At 35.0% G+C, this 19870-nt stretch overlaps 1 long non-coding RNA gene across 4 annotated transcripts in view; it reads left to right on the plus strand.

Annotated features, from left to right (window-relative positions):
• LOC106729909 overlaps positions 1-19870 on the plus strand; it is a 327331-nt gene that overhangs the window by 120516 nt on the left and 186945 nt on the right. For all 4 annotated transcript variants that reach the window (XR_004314883.1, XR_004314881.1, XR_004314882.1 and 1 more), the window contains one exon: positions 16520-16633. This is a non-coding gene — a long non-coding RNA (uncharacterized LOC106729909). The remainder of the gene's footprint in view (positions 1-16519; positions 16634-19870) is intronic.

Raw genomic sequence — 19870 nt, forward strand, 5'->3', positions numbered from 1 at the left:
GAGCAAAATTAATGCTAGTATATTTCTCTTATCTTGTTTTACTTATAAAATATTTATAAATTAAAACACAAAAAATCAGCATCAATTAATAACCACAACTAATGTAAAGTGATTTGCTCATGCTGTGTAAGCTAAATTAATTTGGGACTAATAAAAAGCTAGAGTATTTTAAAGATTTTGAAAGAAATTATTTTTCTACCATGTAGGTTGTCCAGTTCTTTTCTTTGAATTTTTAATATAATTTTAATCCTTGTACTAAGACTTTAATTCCATGCTTGTTTTGTCTTTCTTCATTAGAGAACCACAAATAATAATAATAATAATAATAACAACAACAACAACAACAACAACAACAAATGGGGTTTTTCTGTCATCTCCCATAGAGATTACAAGAAATTTTCTTAGTTATTATGGGACATTTCTCAGAAAACTTTGTGCCAGGTCAGTTTATTGGTGTGCTGAAGGGATAGGTCCAGAGCTCAGGTGTGTCTTGTGAAAAAAATTTTTTTTAAATTGTGATCACCCATTTTAGACAATTATAAAAATAAATATATTAAATATATTCTGCTTTGGCATTCTAGAGTATCAGTTATTTGGGTTGAAGTTTGGGGCTTTTTGTATTTTCCTGTTATGAGGAGGTTTAACTCCACCTAAAGATACAGTAGAAAATGTACTTGGCTTTGTTTTAAAAAATAATTCTCAAAGAAGAAGAGCTGTTATTTCGTATAATGAAAAAGTTGTTCGTTTGCATCTTTTCCTTCATTTATCCTGCCTCTTGTTATGCCTTGAAATATGTAAACACATTATACCATGTAGCTTCTTTTCCTTTTTCCTTTCTGTACACCTTTCAAAGTTTTGAAAAAATTCTGACACAAGTCAAACCATCCTCTTTGGACACCCAGAACCATTACTCATTCTCAGTGCTGATCCACTCTGTGAAACAGTAGCTTCCAAACACCATAATTCAAAGCCTGGATCTTTTTCATGTAATGAGTCATCTCCAGCCTTTAGCCACCTCCATTCTCCCCTCATTACTCATGACTCTGCCTTTTTTCTTTCAATTACTAGAACTAAAGCACTACAGAAATCTTCAACTCCAATACGCTATTCTTTCACCATACCTCCAGTTGCACAACTTTATTATTCCCAACAAATCTATTTATCAATTCAGAAGTTTCCAGGCTCTGGGTTGCCTAGTTTTTATCCAGGTCCAATATAGCCATTTAGATCTTATTCTGTCTTCTCTCTATTAGAATCTGTGATTGAGCACCTGAACTAAACTCTTAACAATACCTTGTATTTTGTTTTTCTTTTTTATTACATGTTCCAGGTGTACAGCATTATAGTTCAACATCTACATACACTATGATGTTATCACCACCACAAGTCTAGTTACCATCCATCATCATACAATTGACCCCTTTCACCCATTTGCTCATCCCTCAACCCCCTTCCCGTCTGTTAATAACCGATCTGCTCTCTGTATCTGTGTTTGTTTTGCTATATTTGTTCATTTGTGTTGTTTTAGATTCCACATATGAATGAAATTGTATGCTATTTGTCTTTCTCTGTCTGACTTATTTCACTTAGCATAAAACCCTCAAATTCCATCCATGTTTTCGCAAATAACAGGATTTTATTCTTTTTACTGTTGAGTGGCATTCCATTGTATATATACACCACATTTTCTTTATCCAGTCATTTATCAATGGACACTCAGGTTGTTTCCATGTCTTGGCTATTGCAAATAATGCTGCAGTGGATATAGCAGTGCATGTATCTTTCCAAATTGATGTTTTTGTGTTCTTCAGATAAATACCCAGAAGTGGAATTCCAGAGTGGAATATAATACAGTTTTCTTCTTATTTTTTTAGGAATCTCTGTACTTTTTTCCATAGTGACTGCATCAATTTATAGTCCCACCACAGTGTACAAAGTTTCCCTTTTCTCTATATCCTCTCTAACATTTGTTGTTTCTTGTCCTGTCTGTTAGTCATTCTGATGGGTTTGGGGTGGTATCTCATTGTGATTTTGATTTGCATTTTCTTAATAATTAGTGATGTTGAGCATCTTTCCATGTGGCTGTTGGCCCTCTGTATGTCTTCTTTGGAAAAATGTCTATTCAGATTCTCTGCCCATTTTTAATTGAGTGTTTGGTTTCTTATTGAATTGTATGAGTTCTTCATACATCTTGGATATTAACCCCTTATTGAATATATCATTTGCAAATGTCTTCTCCCATTCAGTAGTTTTCCTTTTCATTTTGATAATGGTTTCCTTCAATGTGAAGAGTTTTTAGTTTGTTTTTGCTTTTGTTGCCCTTGCCTTTGGAGTCAGATCAACAAAAACATCACTGTGATGTCAGTGAGGTTACTACCCACATTTTCTATAGGAATTTTATGGTTTCAGAACTTACATTCAAGTCTTTAATCCATTTTGAGTTAATTTTTGTGTATGGTGTAAGACAGTGGTCTTGTTTAATTATTTTGCGTGTGGCTGTTCAGTTTTCCCAACACGAATTGAAGAGGCTTTCTCCGTTGTGTGTTATTTGCTCCTTTGTCGTAGATTAATTGTCCATACATGTATGGGTTTATTTCTGGGCTCTCAATTCTGTTCCATTGATCTGTGTGTCTGATTTTGAGTCAGTACCATACTGTTTTGATTATTATAGATTTATAGTATAATTTGAAACCAGGGAGTATGACACCTCCACTTTTTCTTTCTGAAGATTATTTTAGCTATTCAGGATCTTTTTAGTTCCATACAGATTTTAGAATTATTAGTTCTAGTTCTGTGAAAAAATGCCATTGAGATTTTGAGAGGGATTGTCCATACTACTCAAAGTAGTATGTTAAAAATGTAGTATTGTTAAAAATGCCCACTTTGGGTAGTACGGACATTTTTAACAATATTAATCCTTCCAATCCACAAGTACAGAATGTCTCCATTTTTTTTGTGTCTTCTTCAGTTTATCAGTGTCTTACAGTTTTGTTTTCTTTGGGTTTTATTTGGTGGGGAGAGGTAATTACCTTATTTATTTATTCTTGGAGGAGGTACTGGGGATTGAACCCAGGACCTCATACATGCTCAGCATGTGCTCTACCACTTGAGATATACCCTTCTCCCCTAGTGTCTTACACTTTTCAGTGTAGAGATCTTTCACCTCTGTTAAATTTATTCCTAGAGTTTTTTTTTTAAATACAGTTGTAAATGGAATTGTTTGCTTAATTTCTCTTTCTGATAGTTTGTTATTAATATATAGAAATGTCACAGATTTCTGTATACTTTGCACTTTCTTATAACTTTATTTAATAAGTTAATTATTTACTGATTCATTTATTTTTGCACCTAAGCAGCAAAATTTCACTTTGGGGTCCTTTGAATCAACAATACAGTCTCATTTTTTCACTACCTATCCCCAAGGTATTGAATGCTAGTACATAGTTTAGAATTAAACTGATATATAGATTAGCACCAGTAAAATTGCAATGTGTTTCACTTACAGTTTTAGCTGGCCATTCAGTCATTTTACTTATTCTTATTTATCTTGCTTTTTTATTTATTTCAAGTATTCCAGAAATTCACTTCTCCTCTAAAGTTATTTCAGTCTCTACCAACTTTGCAATTAGTAGACAACATAAAAATTATAATCTCGCTAATATTCTTTCCTTTAAAAGTTAGAAAATCTATACTGTCAGCATCCTTACCCCTGATCCCACTTGAAAATGTAAGAGAATAATGTGATTTGCTCCATAGTAACATGGTTTACTCACTAGTGCCTTTCGCATCAAGACCTTCCATCTTTTGCCTTTTTCCAGTGCTTTGTTCCATCAGTCCTGTACCCTTTCTAGCTGTTCCCTTTGTAATCTGTAAACATCTCCAAATCTCTATTTTATCTTTCGAGAAATCTCTCTCTCTCAATTATGTGCCCACTTTATACTCTGAAAAATCTCTTTGCCTCCTCATGCAAATGTCTAAAAGAAGAAAGTACGTTTACTGTTTTCACCCTCTCATCTCACTTTCACTCAACTAAATCCAGTAATTCAGCTTTTATCACTACCACGTTAACAAAGCAGCACTTCTGACGTCACCAGAGATGTCCTGATTCCCACAACCCTTAAATATATAATATATTTATCCTAGTTTTGCTAGACACTGCTAACTGCATTTGCTACTTTGTCACTGCCTTCTAAATATTCTTTATATCCTTGGCTTCTGTTAGTCTCTATACTTCTGGTTTTCCTTGTACTCCTTCAGTAATTCCTATTCTGTCTCTTCTTTTTTTAAAATACATGCTTCCATCTTTATAAATTGCTTTTTCTTCCAAGGTTCTTTTTATCAACTACTCTTTTTATTTTATTCATGCTTCCTCTTTTTCTCTTATGGTTTTAATGCCAACCTATAGTGGATACTGCTACATTTATATATTCAGATTATATTTCTACTCTATCTTGTGATGTACATAGTAAAAGCAATTAACACAACGATTAAGAGAGAATGTTCTTCAGCCAGATTTTCTGTGTTTAAATTCTGGCTCCACAACTTAGTAGCTGTGTGATTCTGGGCAGACTACTGAACATCTCTGAGCTTCTGTTTCCTCATGTGTAAAATGGAGACAATAGTAGTACCTGTTTTGGTATTTAAGGCATTAATATACATAAAGTGCTTTGACTAATACCTCGCACATTACAAGTATTATATATGCAAAAGCTAATCTTAGTAATAGCATGTTTAGGTATGTGCATTTAAATACCTCCCAGCCACCTCAAATTCTAAATTTTGAAAATTCACCTCATCCTCTTTCTGGCTCAGCCATCATCCACACACTCATACAAACTAGAAAATGGAGAGTCATTCTTGTTTTCTCTCTTGAGCTTACCCCCAATTCTAGTCAGTTTTCAGATCTACTGTCTTTATCACATGAATGTTGCTTGGATTTGTGTTCTCTCACCACTCTTTTCCTATCTGCCTCTTTATGATTTATTCTGCAAACTTACCCTTCTCTGTCTGGTCATCAAGAACAGCATTTCTCATGAATTGCTCCAACCCTTCTTCTTTTCTCATTCTATAATTTCTCCGGTCAGTTTCAGCCCCAGCCATAGTTGTAATCATTTTCTTTATGCAGATAACTTCCCAGTTTCTCTTTCCAACCCATTTTATTCTTCTGAGCACCAGATTTATATGTTCACCAGCCTAGCTGACATAGTGATTTAGATGTCTTAAAGGTATCTCAAGATTCTATATTAAATCTGGTCCTTCCTATGGTTTCCTTGTCAATGACTGGCACCAGCATTCATCAGTTTCCACAAGATGGATGTTTGTTTACAATTCTTGACACGTCCTTTGCTACAACTTCCAAAAAATCTAATCTATTATCAAGTACTATAATTTTCCCTACTAAGCACTAAATATCTTTTGAATATGTCTGTTTTTCTCTATCTCCATCCCTGCCACTGTAGACCAAGCTACTACCCTCTGTCAACCAGCTTTGATAGCTTCCTGAAAGGTTCCCTTTCGTTCACTCTTTCACTTTTCCAATCCTTTCCCCACAGCGGAAGCCTACGGCCAAAGTTACCTAGAGCCAGTGGTCTTTAAACCTGCTGATGACTCTCCAAAATCCAATTCTAGTCAGTTTTCTCACTCTTTCAATGGCTCGACATTGGACTTAGATAATAAACAAAATTCTTAATATGATGAACAAAAAAAAACCCTATGTTGTCTGGCATTTACCTAATTCTTCAGCCTTACTTTGCTTCATTTGATATTGCTCTCCACCTTACTTTCTATACTGTGGCCTCACCAACCATTTTCACCATATCCCAGTTGTCCCATATTCCCTCCAGCTGCAGATCTGTAGATGCTTCACACTGGACACATTGTGGCAAGTACCACTTGTGCACCACTTCACTCCTTGTAGGATCCACTTCAGTGACCAGGTCAGCACATGCCTTGGTCTGCTTCCCACAGGTGTGTCTGATAGCACCTAGCACTGGCCTTGGCCTTGGCCAGTTATCTCTAACTTCCTGTCCAAGACCTTCTCTGGTGCCATGTTTGGATACTCATAGAGAACATTCTGCGATGCATTTCAGAAGGTTTCGTACTAGTTGCCTTCTGTGGAATGGACAGCATATTGTATACCTTTGCATTTTCCTCCTTCTTTGTTCCACTCCCCAGTCCCTTGCTGGTGCTCTCTGGGATCACTTCTTAAATAAAATATTTGCATGCAAACATTTGCTTCAAAGACTCTCCTTTGGGATAATTCTGGCTAAGACACATGTGTTGTTCCCTATGCTTAGACTCTATCCTCCACCACCTTCACCTAGTAAATGCTCAATAATCTTTGGCTCTTTCAGAGATCTTTTCTGTCTCAACACAATGTCTCCCCTTATCAACAAAGGATACATTCCAAGTCCCTCAGTGGATGCCTGAAACCACAGATAGTACTGAACTCTATGTATACTATTTTCTTTCCTATACATACATACATACCTATGGTAAAGTTATATTTATAAATTAGGCACAGTAAGAGATTAACAATAATAGCTAATCATAAAATAGAACAATTATAAAAATATACTGTGATAAAAATTATGTGACTGGTCTCTGTCCTTAATCAACTTCAACTCTGCAGGAAATGAGGCAGCAACTTCTTTGCCTGCCACAGCTTCTCCAGGAATTTTTATACTTTTCACTCCAAACCAATTCCTATTCCTGAATGTGTGTAACTATCCCATCAAGTAAATGGCTTGATGTTGCTCATTTCAGGGGATCCCTTGATGAAGTCTTTGTATCACAATGTTTTCTGACCACCAAGTAGAACATGTTTTCTGTTCCTGTCTTCCATCGACAAATTTAATGCTTTTTCCATCTTAACTAAGCACTTAAGCTCTATGGCCATAGTTTTTGCAGTTTGAGGTGCAGGAGCAAAACTACCACAAATTTATTTTTCCTTTTTAATGATTTCACAGATAGCAGATTTGTTCTTATCTTAGATCTTAGCAACCTCGGCATAGGACTATTTTTCTTTCCTTATTAAGCCAAGAACTTTCACCCTTTGATTTAAAAGGAAGCACTTTCTGGCTTCTCTTTGGCATATCCAAATTGCTGGCATCACTGTTCTTGAGCTTTGAGTTCATCATTAAGTAAAATAAGGGTCATTGGAACACAAGCACTACGATACTGCAACAGTCAATCTGATAACCAAGGCGGCTACTGAGTGACTAATGGGCAGGACTCACCAGACAAAGGGATGATTCATGTCTGAGTGGAGCAAGTTTTCATCAGACAACTCGGAATGGGGCACCGTTTAAAACTTATGAATAGTTGACTTCTGGAATTTTTTCATGTAGTATTTTTAGACCATGGTTAACTGCAGATAACTGAAACTATGGAAGCAAAACCATGGATAAAGGGAGTGGACTACTGCACCCCATTCTCCTGTCCCTTTTTGTACACTTTTATAAGCATATTTCTCTCTAGTGTTTCAGTTGATATTTTACATTCATTCATGGCAGTGATCAGTGAACATTTTCTGTAAAGGGCCATTTAGTTCGTATTTTAGATTTTCTCAACCCTATAGTTATTGTCACAAGTACTTAACTCTGCTGTTGAGTAAATTAAAAAAAAATTGATGGGGCTGTTTTCTAGCACAACTACATTTACAAAAACATTGTTATTAGTTTCCTAGGGATGCCGTAACAGAGTGCGAAAAATTGTCCTAAATATAATGGAAATTTATCATCTCCCATTTCTGGAGGCTAGAATTTTTAAATCAATGTGTAAATAGGGCTGTACTTTCTCTGGCACTTCCAAAGAGGATGACTTCATTGCTGCTTCTGGCTTCTGTGTCTCCCACCCTCAGATTGCTTGGGCTGTGAATGTGCTGCTCTAGACACATGGCCTTTCTTACCTGGGTGTTTTCACATCACCTTCCTCTTTGCATGTATGTGTGTCCAAATTTCCCCTTTTTATAAGGACACCAGTCATATTGGATTAAGGTCCACCCTAATTACTTAATTTTAACATGATTACCTCTGTAAAGACCCTATTTCCAAATCAGGTCACATTCTGGGTACTGGGGATTAAGACTTACATCTTTTGAGGGGGATATAATTCAGTCCCATAACAAAGCTGAAGGCTAGACTTGACCTGAGACCTATTGTTTGCAATTCCTGATCTATGTAACTATTTTGTTAAAATCTGTCTCCTTTGCTATCCTGTAAAATTCGTGAGAATAGGAAATGTGTCTGATTCCACTTAGCTTTCCATTCTCAGGATTTAGGATATTGCCTGATATAAAGAAAGTGTTCAATAAATTTAGGTTAAAGAAAGATAAAAATGGCACAATTCAGTCTCACAAGACTCACACTAGATTACTAGTGAAGCCCCTTAAATGTTCTCTTTTTCTACATTCCACTTTCTCTAAAATTCATCCTCCACATCACAGAAAAAGTTGACTATCTTAAGTGCCAAATTATCAAATTCTCCTCCCTCCATAAAATGTATTTCTATGGATGCATTCTAAATTTCTCCATTTCATGACCTGTCTGGTCTCATGATCCATCGTTCTCTGGCTGACATTTTATGATGCAATACTATTATGAGACTCAATGTTTCTGAAATATACCAAACCGTTTCATATTTTAGTCCTAGGTATATGTTACTTTCCAGACTTGAAATACCTGGTCTATTCTCTTTGTCTAACTACCAGTTAACACAAAAGAGTCAACATAGGCATTCTCACTCCCAAGAAATTATCCCTAGTTTTCCAATGGTGGGTCCATACTTATCTTTACTATCTCATTAAGTACTTTATACATACCTGTCACTGCATTTTGTTTCTACCTTTATCCCCACTACCATAACACAAATTGCTAAAGGGTAAAGATAAATTTTATTTATCTGTCTTCCCAATACTTTATACAATTCCTGGCACAAAGGTGTTATGTTCAGTAAATATGTACTGAGTTAAATATATAAATTAGTGAATGAAAAAAGAGTACCCATATTAAGTTTTTAAATACTTTCAGAATCTACCATAATTGTGACCCTGATAACTCTGACAAGTGAGGTGAGACAAAGAGCACTAAATTAAAAACATCCTTTTTTTTTTTTTTTTTTTTACTTTCCTATTTCTTCTAACAAATCTCTTTTTACGTGGCTGGTCAGTAGGGGCAAGTAAAATGAAATAACTTATGATGGAAAGACTGGGGCAAAGGTAACATGACAGAGTACAGGAAAATAATGTGTGCCAATGCTAGGCCTTCAGCATTCTGCCCTTGGACACACCTGTCTCTCACCTCTTTCTGTATTAACTTCTAAGTTACTGCATTTGGTCTCTTATCTCCAGTAAATACCATTGACACAACTGACTAAAGATATTTAAGAAGTTACTAATCTCTAAAGAATTGATTCTAATCTTACCCATAGAAACTGGAGAAACACTCTAAGAGCTAAATACAAATGATAGGGTCAGAAAATCAAGACAAAGGGGAAGCATGTAAATCAATAAAGTTAGAACACTCCCTCACATCATACACACAAATAAACTCAAAATGGCTTAAAGATTTAAATATAAGACAAGATACTATAAAACTCGTAGAAGAAATCATAGGCAAAACATTTTCTGGCATAAATCTTAGAAATGTTCTCCTAGGGCAGTCTACCCAGGCAATAGAAATAAAAGCAAAATAAACAAATGGGACCTAGTTAAATTTATAAGCTTTTGCAAGCAAAGGAAACCATAAGCAGAACAAAACAACAACCTACAGAATGGGAGAAAATATTTGCAAATGATACGACTGACAAAGGCTTAATTTCCAGAATATATAAAGAGCTCATACAACTTAATAAAAAAAAAACAAATTACCCAATCCAAAAATGGGCAGAAGACCTAAACAAGCAGTTCTCCAATGACAACATACAAATGATCAATAGGCATATGAAAAAATACTTAATATCACTAATTATCAGAGAAATGCAAATCAAAATTACAGTGAGGTATCACCTTACACCAGTCAGAATGGCCATGATTAAAAAGTCCACAAATGATAAATGCTGGAGAAGATATGGAGAAAAGGGAACCCTCCTACACTGTTGGTAAGAATGGAGTTTGGTGTAGCTGTTATGGAAAACAGTATGGAGATTTCTCAAAAAACTAAAAATAGACTTATCATATGATCCAGCAATCCCACTCCTAGGCATATATCTGGAGGGAACTCTAATTTGAAAAGATACATGCACCCCAATGTTCATAGCAGCACTATACATGGAAACAACCTAAATGTCCATTGACAGATGACTGGATAAAGAAGCTGTGGTATATTTATACAATGGAATACTACTTAGCCATAAAAAATAATAAAACAATGCTATTTGCAACAACATAGATGGACATGGAGATGGTCATTCTAAGCGAAGTAAGGCAGAAAAAGAAAGAAAAATACCATATGATGTCACATGTGAAATCTAAAAAAAAGGAAAAATAAGACACCAATAAATTTATTTACAAAATAGAAACTCATGACTCATGACTCACAGACATGGTAAACAAACATGGTTACCAGGAGGAAAGTGGGTGGGAAAGGATAAATTGGGAATTTGAGATTTGCAAATATTAACTACTAAATATAAAATAAATAAGTTTCTTCCGCATAGCACAGGGAACTATATTCAATATAGTTGTAGTAAACTATAATGAAAAAGAATATGAAAATGAACATATGTATGTATATGTATGAGTGAAACAGTATGCTGTACACCAGAAATTGACACATTGTAAACTGATAATACTTCAATTTAAAAAAAAGACAAAGGGGAAGATATAAGAAAGAAAAATGATGGGTTTGGAGCAACTTTGGGATATTTTTCCACCAGTTTGCATTTGAGTTTGCATATAGAAATATGTTTGACAATTGTACTGTTCAAAATATCATCTATATATAAAGGAGAATTCATAAGATAGCATTCTTTTAAATAGACCAAGGAAAAACTAAAAAATCATGGAGAAAATTTAACATTATACAAAATAGAAATATGCTGAAAAGACCATATTTTGAAGTTCATTTGTAGTTTTAAAGGAAAAATATAAAAGCAGAGACCCTCTGAGAGAAACAAATCTCTTAGAGAAAAAAGCATCACCTAAGACATAAATACATTTTCATTCAACCAATAAAATACTTCCAGTAAATAGAGGGAAAAAAATAGCAAAGGCTTCTTTTGTTTTTAGAAATTCTTTCTTTTTTTCCCCCAGCAATGGAAGGGGTCGAAGACCAAGACTAAATGTCCAATTCAGCCCAAAGAATATAATTTTATAAGCCAAAAAATAAGACTTTTATAGAATACTTTCTTTGTAGTTATTTAGCTATGTCTACAAAAGGAAACTCATGTTTGTTTTTCTCCTTTTATAATAATCTGGAAAATGATAAAAGATAAAAATGAAGAATGTCACTAAAGCTTTCGAAACATTATTTTTAAATAGTTTCTACATCCTCTGACTTCTATATAGCCACGAAATTGGACTATTACCACCACAATCTATCACCTATATGCATAGACTTCCTACAAGAATCTTAACAATCATTTTTTTAAATTAAGAATTTTTTATGTGTACATGTGTGTGTGTGTATACTTGGAAACACTGAATTTTTTTAATGTATAAAATTTTTATTAGAATGATACTTTCATTTTACTCACATTAGAGAAATTAAATAGAGGTCAAGTTTTTCTTTTTCCATGCCTTTGCTTATTATTTATTTGGATATGTTTTTAGTTATATTTCATTCAGTTCCTAAATCGCTAAGAGTTGAATGAAGTCAAGAAAACATCAGTCGAACTAATATATATAATTAAATGAACAACAAGTTCATACTGTATAGCACAGGGAACTATATTCAATATCTTGTAGTGACTTATGGTGAAAAAGAATATGAAAACAAGTATACGTATGTTTATGTATGACTGAAGCATTATACTGTGCACGAGAAATTGATGCAACATCGTAAATATTGAAGTATTGACTATACTTCAATAAAATATATATATACAAAAAGAAAAGGAAAACTTCAATGATGGCATGAGTACGTATCCAAGTTTCTATCTCTGTCTACATTCTGCAAAGGAAATATTAAGTAGCATTTTATATTTTAAAAAATTTACATAGCACTCATTTCAAGTCTACAAAATGATAATTAACTATATAAATTTGTGATACAGATATTATAAATACATATTCATACATGTTTCATTAATAATTTTCTGCAGAGAATGAGATGTAGAAGGACAATAAATATGGGTAACACAACCCCTGATAGATGAGTGGTGCAGAGGCCAAAAGAGCTAATGTGCCTTTAGATTGAAGAGTAAAGCTAAATCCAACACAAGGGAGGTGATAATTCTTGGCTACTGTATACAGGAGAGTTCTGTTCACTTCCAGGTAGCATCTAGAAGGAGAAAAGAGAGAAACTGGAGGCACTAAGAGGGCAGCTACCAAAGTGGAAAGGGGATCACAGTCTCATCATTTCAGAAAGAGTAAAAATAATTGATTTGGAAAATGCAACATAAAATTGCTCTCAACTATTTAAAAGATTTTTATATGGAGTAAGAATTAGATATATTCTTTATAGTTCAATGAGTTGGGACCATAACTGCTGTATTAGATTATTCTAAAGAGGAACTTTCACATATGGTTGGAAGGATTAGAGGAAATTATGCAGGTAACATTTAACACAGTCGTTAACATATAGTAATGACTCCATAAATATTTTCCAGTGATTACTGCCAGCGGTGGTAGTAGTAATAGTAGTAGCAGTAGCAGCAGCAGCATTGATAAACGTAAGTCATCTTTAACTTAGAAATCCCATGATTTGCAAACTTAATAACATGGAGTGGATTTATTTTAACACTGTGAAACTGTCTGAACATTATAAACAGACACAATTTTTTAATTTATTGCCATGTCAAATTTAAAGAAATAGTTTAGGTTTTCTTCTGCCTTGATACTTCTGCCTAGAATTTGCTGTTTCTATGGCTCTGGGATATACCAGTGGATACCTCCATAATTAGACTGGGAAGCTACATACTCTCATAAATCATGAAATTAGGGGAAAGGACTTTGGTCAGTTACTCAGGCTTAATTAAAAACAAGTTTAATTCTATAGAAACTCACATTCCTGAGAAGTGATTTCGAGAAGTCTTTTTAAGAATTGGGCTTCATGGGCCTGAAACAGTGAATTTTTGACAGGAGAAGCTGATATATCAGAATCTCTCGGGCTAAGAGTCTAGAAGAGAGAATAAAGGTTGGAAAAGTTACCTAGCTGATTCTGACACATCCCCATCCTCTCTGCAAACTGGTGAGAACAATTTATTCAAATAAATTCAGAAAAAAATGCCTAACCTCCAACAGAAAAGTGGAATCAAGAACTGAATTCATCACACACTGAATTATGTTAATTTATTATTCAGATCAGTTAAACCTTTTGTTATTCAGGTTCTTATTGTTAGGATCTTTGTGTATCTTTTATATTTCTTGTTGGCCATGGGAGGAAAACCAACACGAATTGATCACCCACTGCACGCCTGGCACTAGGCACTGTGCTTCACATGCACAGCTTAACCAGATTTACAGGCAGATTCCATCCTTTAGGCAGTGAGTGGCAGTGCCCCCACTTTACAGACGAATATGTGGAGTGATTGTCTCTCCCAAGGTCTTTACACCTAATACATGGTAGGTGCACAACCCTGGACTGCCTGATTGTAATACTAACTTCACAACACCTAGCTGTTCAGTGGACATTCAGTGGAGGTAGAATTCAGTGGAATTCAGAAGAGGTAGGTCTTGGAGCATACATTTTTAATATGTGCATGGAATTTATAACAGGTAGCAATGAAGGGCAAAATTCACTGGCACCAATTTTACTGCACTGAATTTTTTCAAAAGAATGGTTAAAACATTCCTTCATAGTAAAATTTTACTGAGAAAGTTATTCCCTTTATCACTGAAATGATAATGGAAGTCTGAAGAGCTTTGGAAAATGTAGTCCATGTCAGATCACCCCCAAAATTCAGCAAATGCCAAATAATCATTTATTAAAGTCCAATATTGTTACAGGTTTTTCACAGAAAGTAGAATCATCTTAATCTAGGGAAGAGTAGTCATTAACAGATAAAGGGTTCATTAAATGAATATGCAGTGTCATGCTGTTGGAATTGGGCATTGATCACTGTTAGATACAGGTTTTCTCCTTGCCTGGAAATTCTGACACCACATTTATCACTTAACCTATTTTTAGAACTTTAATGAGTAGATCACTGAGACTTACCTCATTAACTTAGATTCTGAGAAAACATTATTTACAGAGATAATAGTAGGTTAGAATAGTCACTACTTCCAAATTTGTAAGGAAAAAACAACATGTGAACCAAACTAACAGTGAGAAAAATCTTACCTTGTTTAACAGGTAAGTTTTTTTAACATTTGTTTTCCTAGAATTACTCCATCTTAAATATATATTTTTTTAAGGATACATGGAATAGTTACCCAAGTTTATAGCTCCTATGACTCACAGAAGCACATGATTTAAAGTAATATTTAGTCTTCTGCACTTTCAAATTAATAATTATTGCATATTAATAGTCATGTGCTATTTTCAAGAAATATTTAAAAGCATTTTCAGTCTGACTTCATTTAGCTACAGTAATAGAGGTTACACCATAATTACATGCATTTTTATGTCTATTTTGAAGTTTAAAGTTATGAACTCAGGGTTTTAATAAATTAAATACAGCATAGAAAAGCATATGCCCCTTTCATCCCTTTCAGAAGTCATGTCTGTTAATAAAAAGTGACAGGGAAAGTTAAAAATAATGGTATAAACCTAAAGGGACACAAAAAGGGGGAAAGGTAACGGGAGATGGGAGATGTCTTCAGTATTTTGGACATTGAAAAGCAGACAGGCAGAAGTGGCAACTGACTAGTAGGTCAGAGGAGACTGGAGGAGGAGGGGGACCAATCCGAGGGGATTTGGTTCCCTGCATGAAACCAAAGAAAGTCTGGGCACGGAGACATGAGGGAATCTTTGAAGAGTGGAACAAAAGAAACCAAGATTTCACACCATAAAAAGGAGCAGTTTTACCCAAGATTCTCTTCTTGAGTCCCTTCAACTACAAAATTACTTCTTTCCTATTTGGCAAAAAGCAGTTTTCCTCTGTCGAAATGTCAGAGCTGGGAGTGGTGGTGAGGGAGTCTGGGGAGAGGGTGGGGCTCTGCGAAATGTAAAGAGATCGAGTAAAATGTGAGTATGAAATCCTGAGACCCCAACCCCACTGTCTTGCTCCGCAACAAAGCAGATTTTTAATATCCAGCCACGTAATTAAAAGAATTTTCTCTGGGGAAAATATCAACCCAAGAGAAAAGGCACACAGATCCTAACAGCTGTGTGCCTGGTTGTGGCCTGATCACCTTTAGGGAAATCTCAACAGCAAGAGCTACTCAAATATTCAGTTTCCTACCTGCTTTTAGTATGTTGATCTAACTATAAATTAGACTCAAAGATTGTTAAAAAGTTGAGGAGTTCTTACCAAGATATCAAGCGCTGAATGGCCTTGAACTTCCTCATCCTCATTTCCCTTAAAAGAAAAAACAAACAGGCTCTTCAACATCTATCATTCCTTTTTATTTAAAAATTCCAAGATCCTCAATTCCAGTAAATCTTGCCAAAGACTTAATCTTTAAAATCATGTCTTAATTTTAGTTTCAAAGACTAATTTCATGTCTTTATTCTTTTATTCATTTGTTCTGTATGTTTTGTCTATATCCACTGTAACCCAAAACCTTGCTGTTGATTTCTGTCCTTGTTCCCCAGCTGCCTGAACCAAAATTAATCCATTTATTTCAGGACTAAAAAAAAAAATTTTCAAAGAGGGCTGAAGAGGGATGTGAGAACTTCAGGCAGGGAGGTAATTTAGAGCTCCTTCAGACTTTTAAGTATTGGCTCAACAACTATATAGTAAAATATACAGGCAATCAGAAACATTTTTGTTTCTCTTTTAAAGTTATTCTTAAGGGCACTATGAACTGCAGGAAGAAAAAAATACATATCAATAGTAAGGAGTTACATGTGATGTACAACTTGGTATCACTTTTTATTTCTTTCAGTGGTACTTGGTGCTTCTTAGGAATTGATGCCCTGGCCAGCTGGCATCCCTTGTTAACTGAGTTTTGGTCTCAAACACACCAGCATATCTGCAGAGCTCAGCAAATGTCAGCGTGGTTCCTTCTTTCTTGCTAGCTCCATTTTTCCATGTTCACAGTTTAAAACACTTCTTGGGTGTTTCACCATTATCCTTGCTTTTCCTAGAGTGATGTTATATAACATACTGACATAACCACAGACTATTTCCTTGCCTAACTAGACAAAGAGAAACCTTTCCAGCTTAATCACTCACGCCTTCCTAGCCATCACCATTCTCTTTAGAGAGACATTTAGTGTGTGTCTAAATGTTAGGAAAAAATTTTTTTCAGGCAGAATCAGTGAACAAAGAAGGTTGTAACAAAGATCTGGAGAAGAAGAAAGACTTGATCACAGTGGTTTAAATCAGTCTGCACCCTTGTTGAAGATCACCCGACTGTCTACATGTGAGTTTATTTCTGGCCTGTCTGTTCTATTCTATTGGTCTATTATGTCTGTCCTTATGCCAACATCATACTGCTTTAATTACTGTAGCTTAGTTATATATCTTGAAATCAGGAAGTATAATGTCTCGAGCATTGTTCTTTTTTTCTCAAGATCACTTTAAATGGCTATAGATTAATGGGGCAAATATGAACTTGAATTCTGGTATGGTCACTTACTAGCTGCTGCTTCTTAAATGAATTACACAACTGTTCTACCTCTCAGTTTCCCCACGTGTAAGAGAAAAAGCTATAGATGGAAAGTTGTGTAAATTGCCAAGAAACAAAGCATTCCACAAACAACAAAAGCAAGTGCACAGCTTTTCATTTACTTAACAAAATATTTACTTAGTAGATATCATGTGCAAAATTATTGAGATTAAAAGGACAAATTAAATATAGCACTGATCCTAAAGGAACCAACATTCTAGCAGAGAAAGTAAGATATGTGTGTGTGTGTGTGTGTGTGTGTGTGTGTGTGTGTGTGTGTGTGTAAACACATGGAGAAATGTCACTAGTGTTATCATAGAGAAGAACACAAGTACTAGAGAAACTCAGGGAAAGAAGAGATGATGAACAGCTAGAGACATGGAGAGAAGGTTGCATTTCTGAAGAATAAAACACTGGGAAATGGGGATTTGAAGTGCCTTTTAGATGTTAACACTGGGAAAGGGAAACGGCTCTTTTAAGACCACTAAGATTACAGAAAGATTATGTAAATTTTTAAAAAATATGTTGAGATGGAAAGAAAATATTGTAAGCATTTTTCTATTGATAGAAATGATTCAGAATCTTTTTAATAAAGTTAGAGGTAAGTCATCATTAAAGTGGAAAAAAAAAAAAATGAAGAGAGAAGGGAGAGTACTAGAAAAGAATCAATAGAATTTGGTGAAATAATGGCGTATTTGCCGGCCTGGATTTTGGTCTGCCTGCCCCCTCTCTAACCAGTTAAGCCTTAAGCGATAAATTGGTCCTGTCTTTTTAAAGAAATCTCTGTTCCTGGCTTTTCTCTCTCTTCTGTGATTTCTCTTCTTAAATGTTCTTACCCTGTATAGTCTATCCTGGCAATATAAACTTGTGCTACATACATGCATGACACATTCCTCCAAATATTTCACGGATGTATCTTGTCTGTAAAAGATTATAAGCTCCTCAAGGCTAGAGATGCCATCTTCTGCACATCTTTCACTGTTCCTAATTCAGGGAACATTAAAAATTAATTTCTTGTACAACTTGTACAAAGACTTATGGAAGGAAGTTTGTGAAGATCATGTTCCCCTTACTATTCTAGAAACGATTTTATTTTTATGGGACTAGAATGAATAAAAATTATTAAATCAGTCATATTTGTATTTTTATATACATAGAACAATACTACAACTATTTAGATCATGGGATTTTATACAGTTAATTTGCATTCATATATAATCCTTACCAAAATAAGAATTTGGTAAATATTTTCAGTGAGGTAAAAAATGAGCCAAATCTGATTGGTTTGCTAAGAGAGGCCAAGTGGTCTGTTACATAACAATGCCCAATTCTGTTTCCACCCTACAAGGAGCATAATCAAAAAGACTACACTTCAATAAAAAAGACTATAGAAAAGACAAGTGTAAAGATACGTAAAACAATGAATCTAATGCATATTAAGGATGAGACTAAGTTGATTGATCCTTTTGTAAAACAACTAGAACAGCCATAATGATCATTTATTTATTTAAAAATTAATACAAAATATGTTTTATAATTTTAGAATTGATATGTATTAATTTTGGGAAATGTAGAAAATCATAAAACAATTAAAGCTACCCATGAACACTCCAATCAGAAATAGCCAGTAGTTAACAGTTTGGTTTATAATATTTCAATGTTTCGAAGCACATAAAAATCTCAAGGCACTTGTTATCTTGCTGGGAAATTAAAGAAGCTGAAGAGAAAGATGAAATCAGGACTAGAGTCTTAGAGGCACCCTGGGAAATATAAGATTTTCTGCCACATTATGATTCAATCTAATAGCATGGAAGCAATATACACTGTATTAGAGACTCATTGGTAAATACTTATTGAGTTCTTACCCAATTCCAAAGAATTGGGCCAGGCAGTATGGGGATACCAAAAAAAATAAAATAAAATAAAGCCTCTGTCCCTGTTCTGAGAGAATCACAATCTGGTAAGAAAGATAAGTGGGAGAAACAGGTGAAAACTTAAACATCAATAAGATATTTAAGTAAAAATTCACCACAACAACAAAATGCATCAGAAGATTTTGTATGATTAATTACCAAATGAAGTCCACAGGCAATAACTGCTATTTGAGTCCACAAGCACTTGAGTGTGATTTATAGAAAGGCACATTTCAAGAGTAATTCTGTTATAACCCCTCAACTTCCTAAGAGTTCCCTGTGTATAAATGACCGGTGCAGATACACTTTCTAGAGCCTACTGACAAATTGAAGCTATTTTCTTTTGGCTAGTTTGTCACATTTTCCCCACCTTCATGCATTTCAAAAGACACCTGGGCTAAGAAATCATGTATATATATATATATATGAATCATGTTAATAGCAATTAGTAGTACCATTTGACCAAAGGAGCAGAATCCTGACCACCAAGAGTCACATCCTTGTCCAACCACCTACAATGGTTTTAATCATCTTTTACAAAGGAAAAAAAATCTATGTGTAGAAAGCCAATCCTGACCACAGCAGTCTTTATTGTCTTGTGGTTTTCCTCCCACGCACACCCGAGGCCATGTAGAACGTTATCCTAAACTAACAGAAAGTCTCAGTGACCTCCCTTTCTTGCAAGACTTCTGTCACTTATCTATGTAATACTGAGGAAAAAAAAAATGAGTGCTGGGAAAGTATCCTGAAAATCAGAAATTTGGAGAGGAGGCAGTGTTCCTTTCTAAGTTTTACTGCCGTCCTCAACTCCTCCAACTATCCAAGCTTAAGGAGCCAAGAATCCACTCAAGAGCACACACAGCCAGGGTGCCATTTAACCACAGGATTTGAGGGAGGAGCGAATGGATCTCCCAAGTGCTGAATCCCAAAAGTTGACTTCCCTCAGTTTCACAGAGGAGCTGAAATCACGCCCCAGGGCATGAGAAGGGGCTGAGAGGGAGTGACACTCATCTAGCAAGACTCCTAAAGCACTGGAGCCCAAAAAGACATGATGCCCATTTGGGATCCAGTTGCTTCC

The sequence above is a fragment of the Camelus ferus genome, chromosome 24 (assembly GCF_009834535.1).
Source record: "Camelus ferus isolate YT-003-E chromosome 24, BCGSAC_Cfer_1.0, whole genome shotgun sequence".
Taxonomy (NCBI): Eukaryota; Metazoa; Chordata; class Mammalia; order Artiodactyla; family Camelidae; genus Camelus; species Camelus ferus.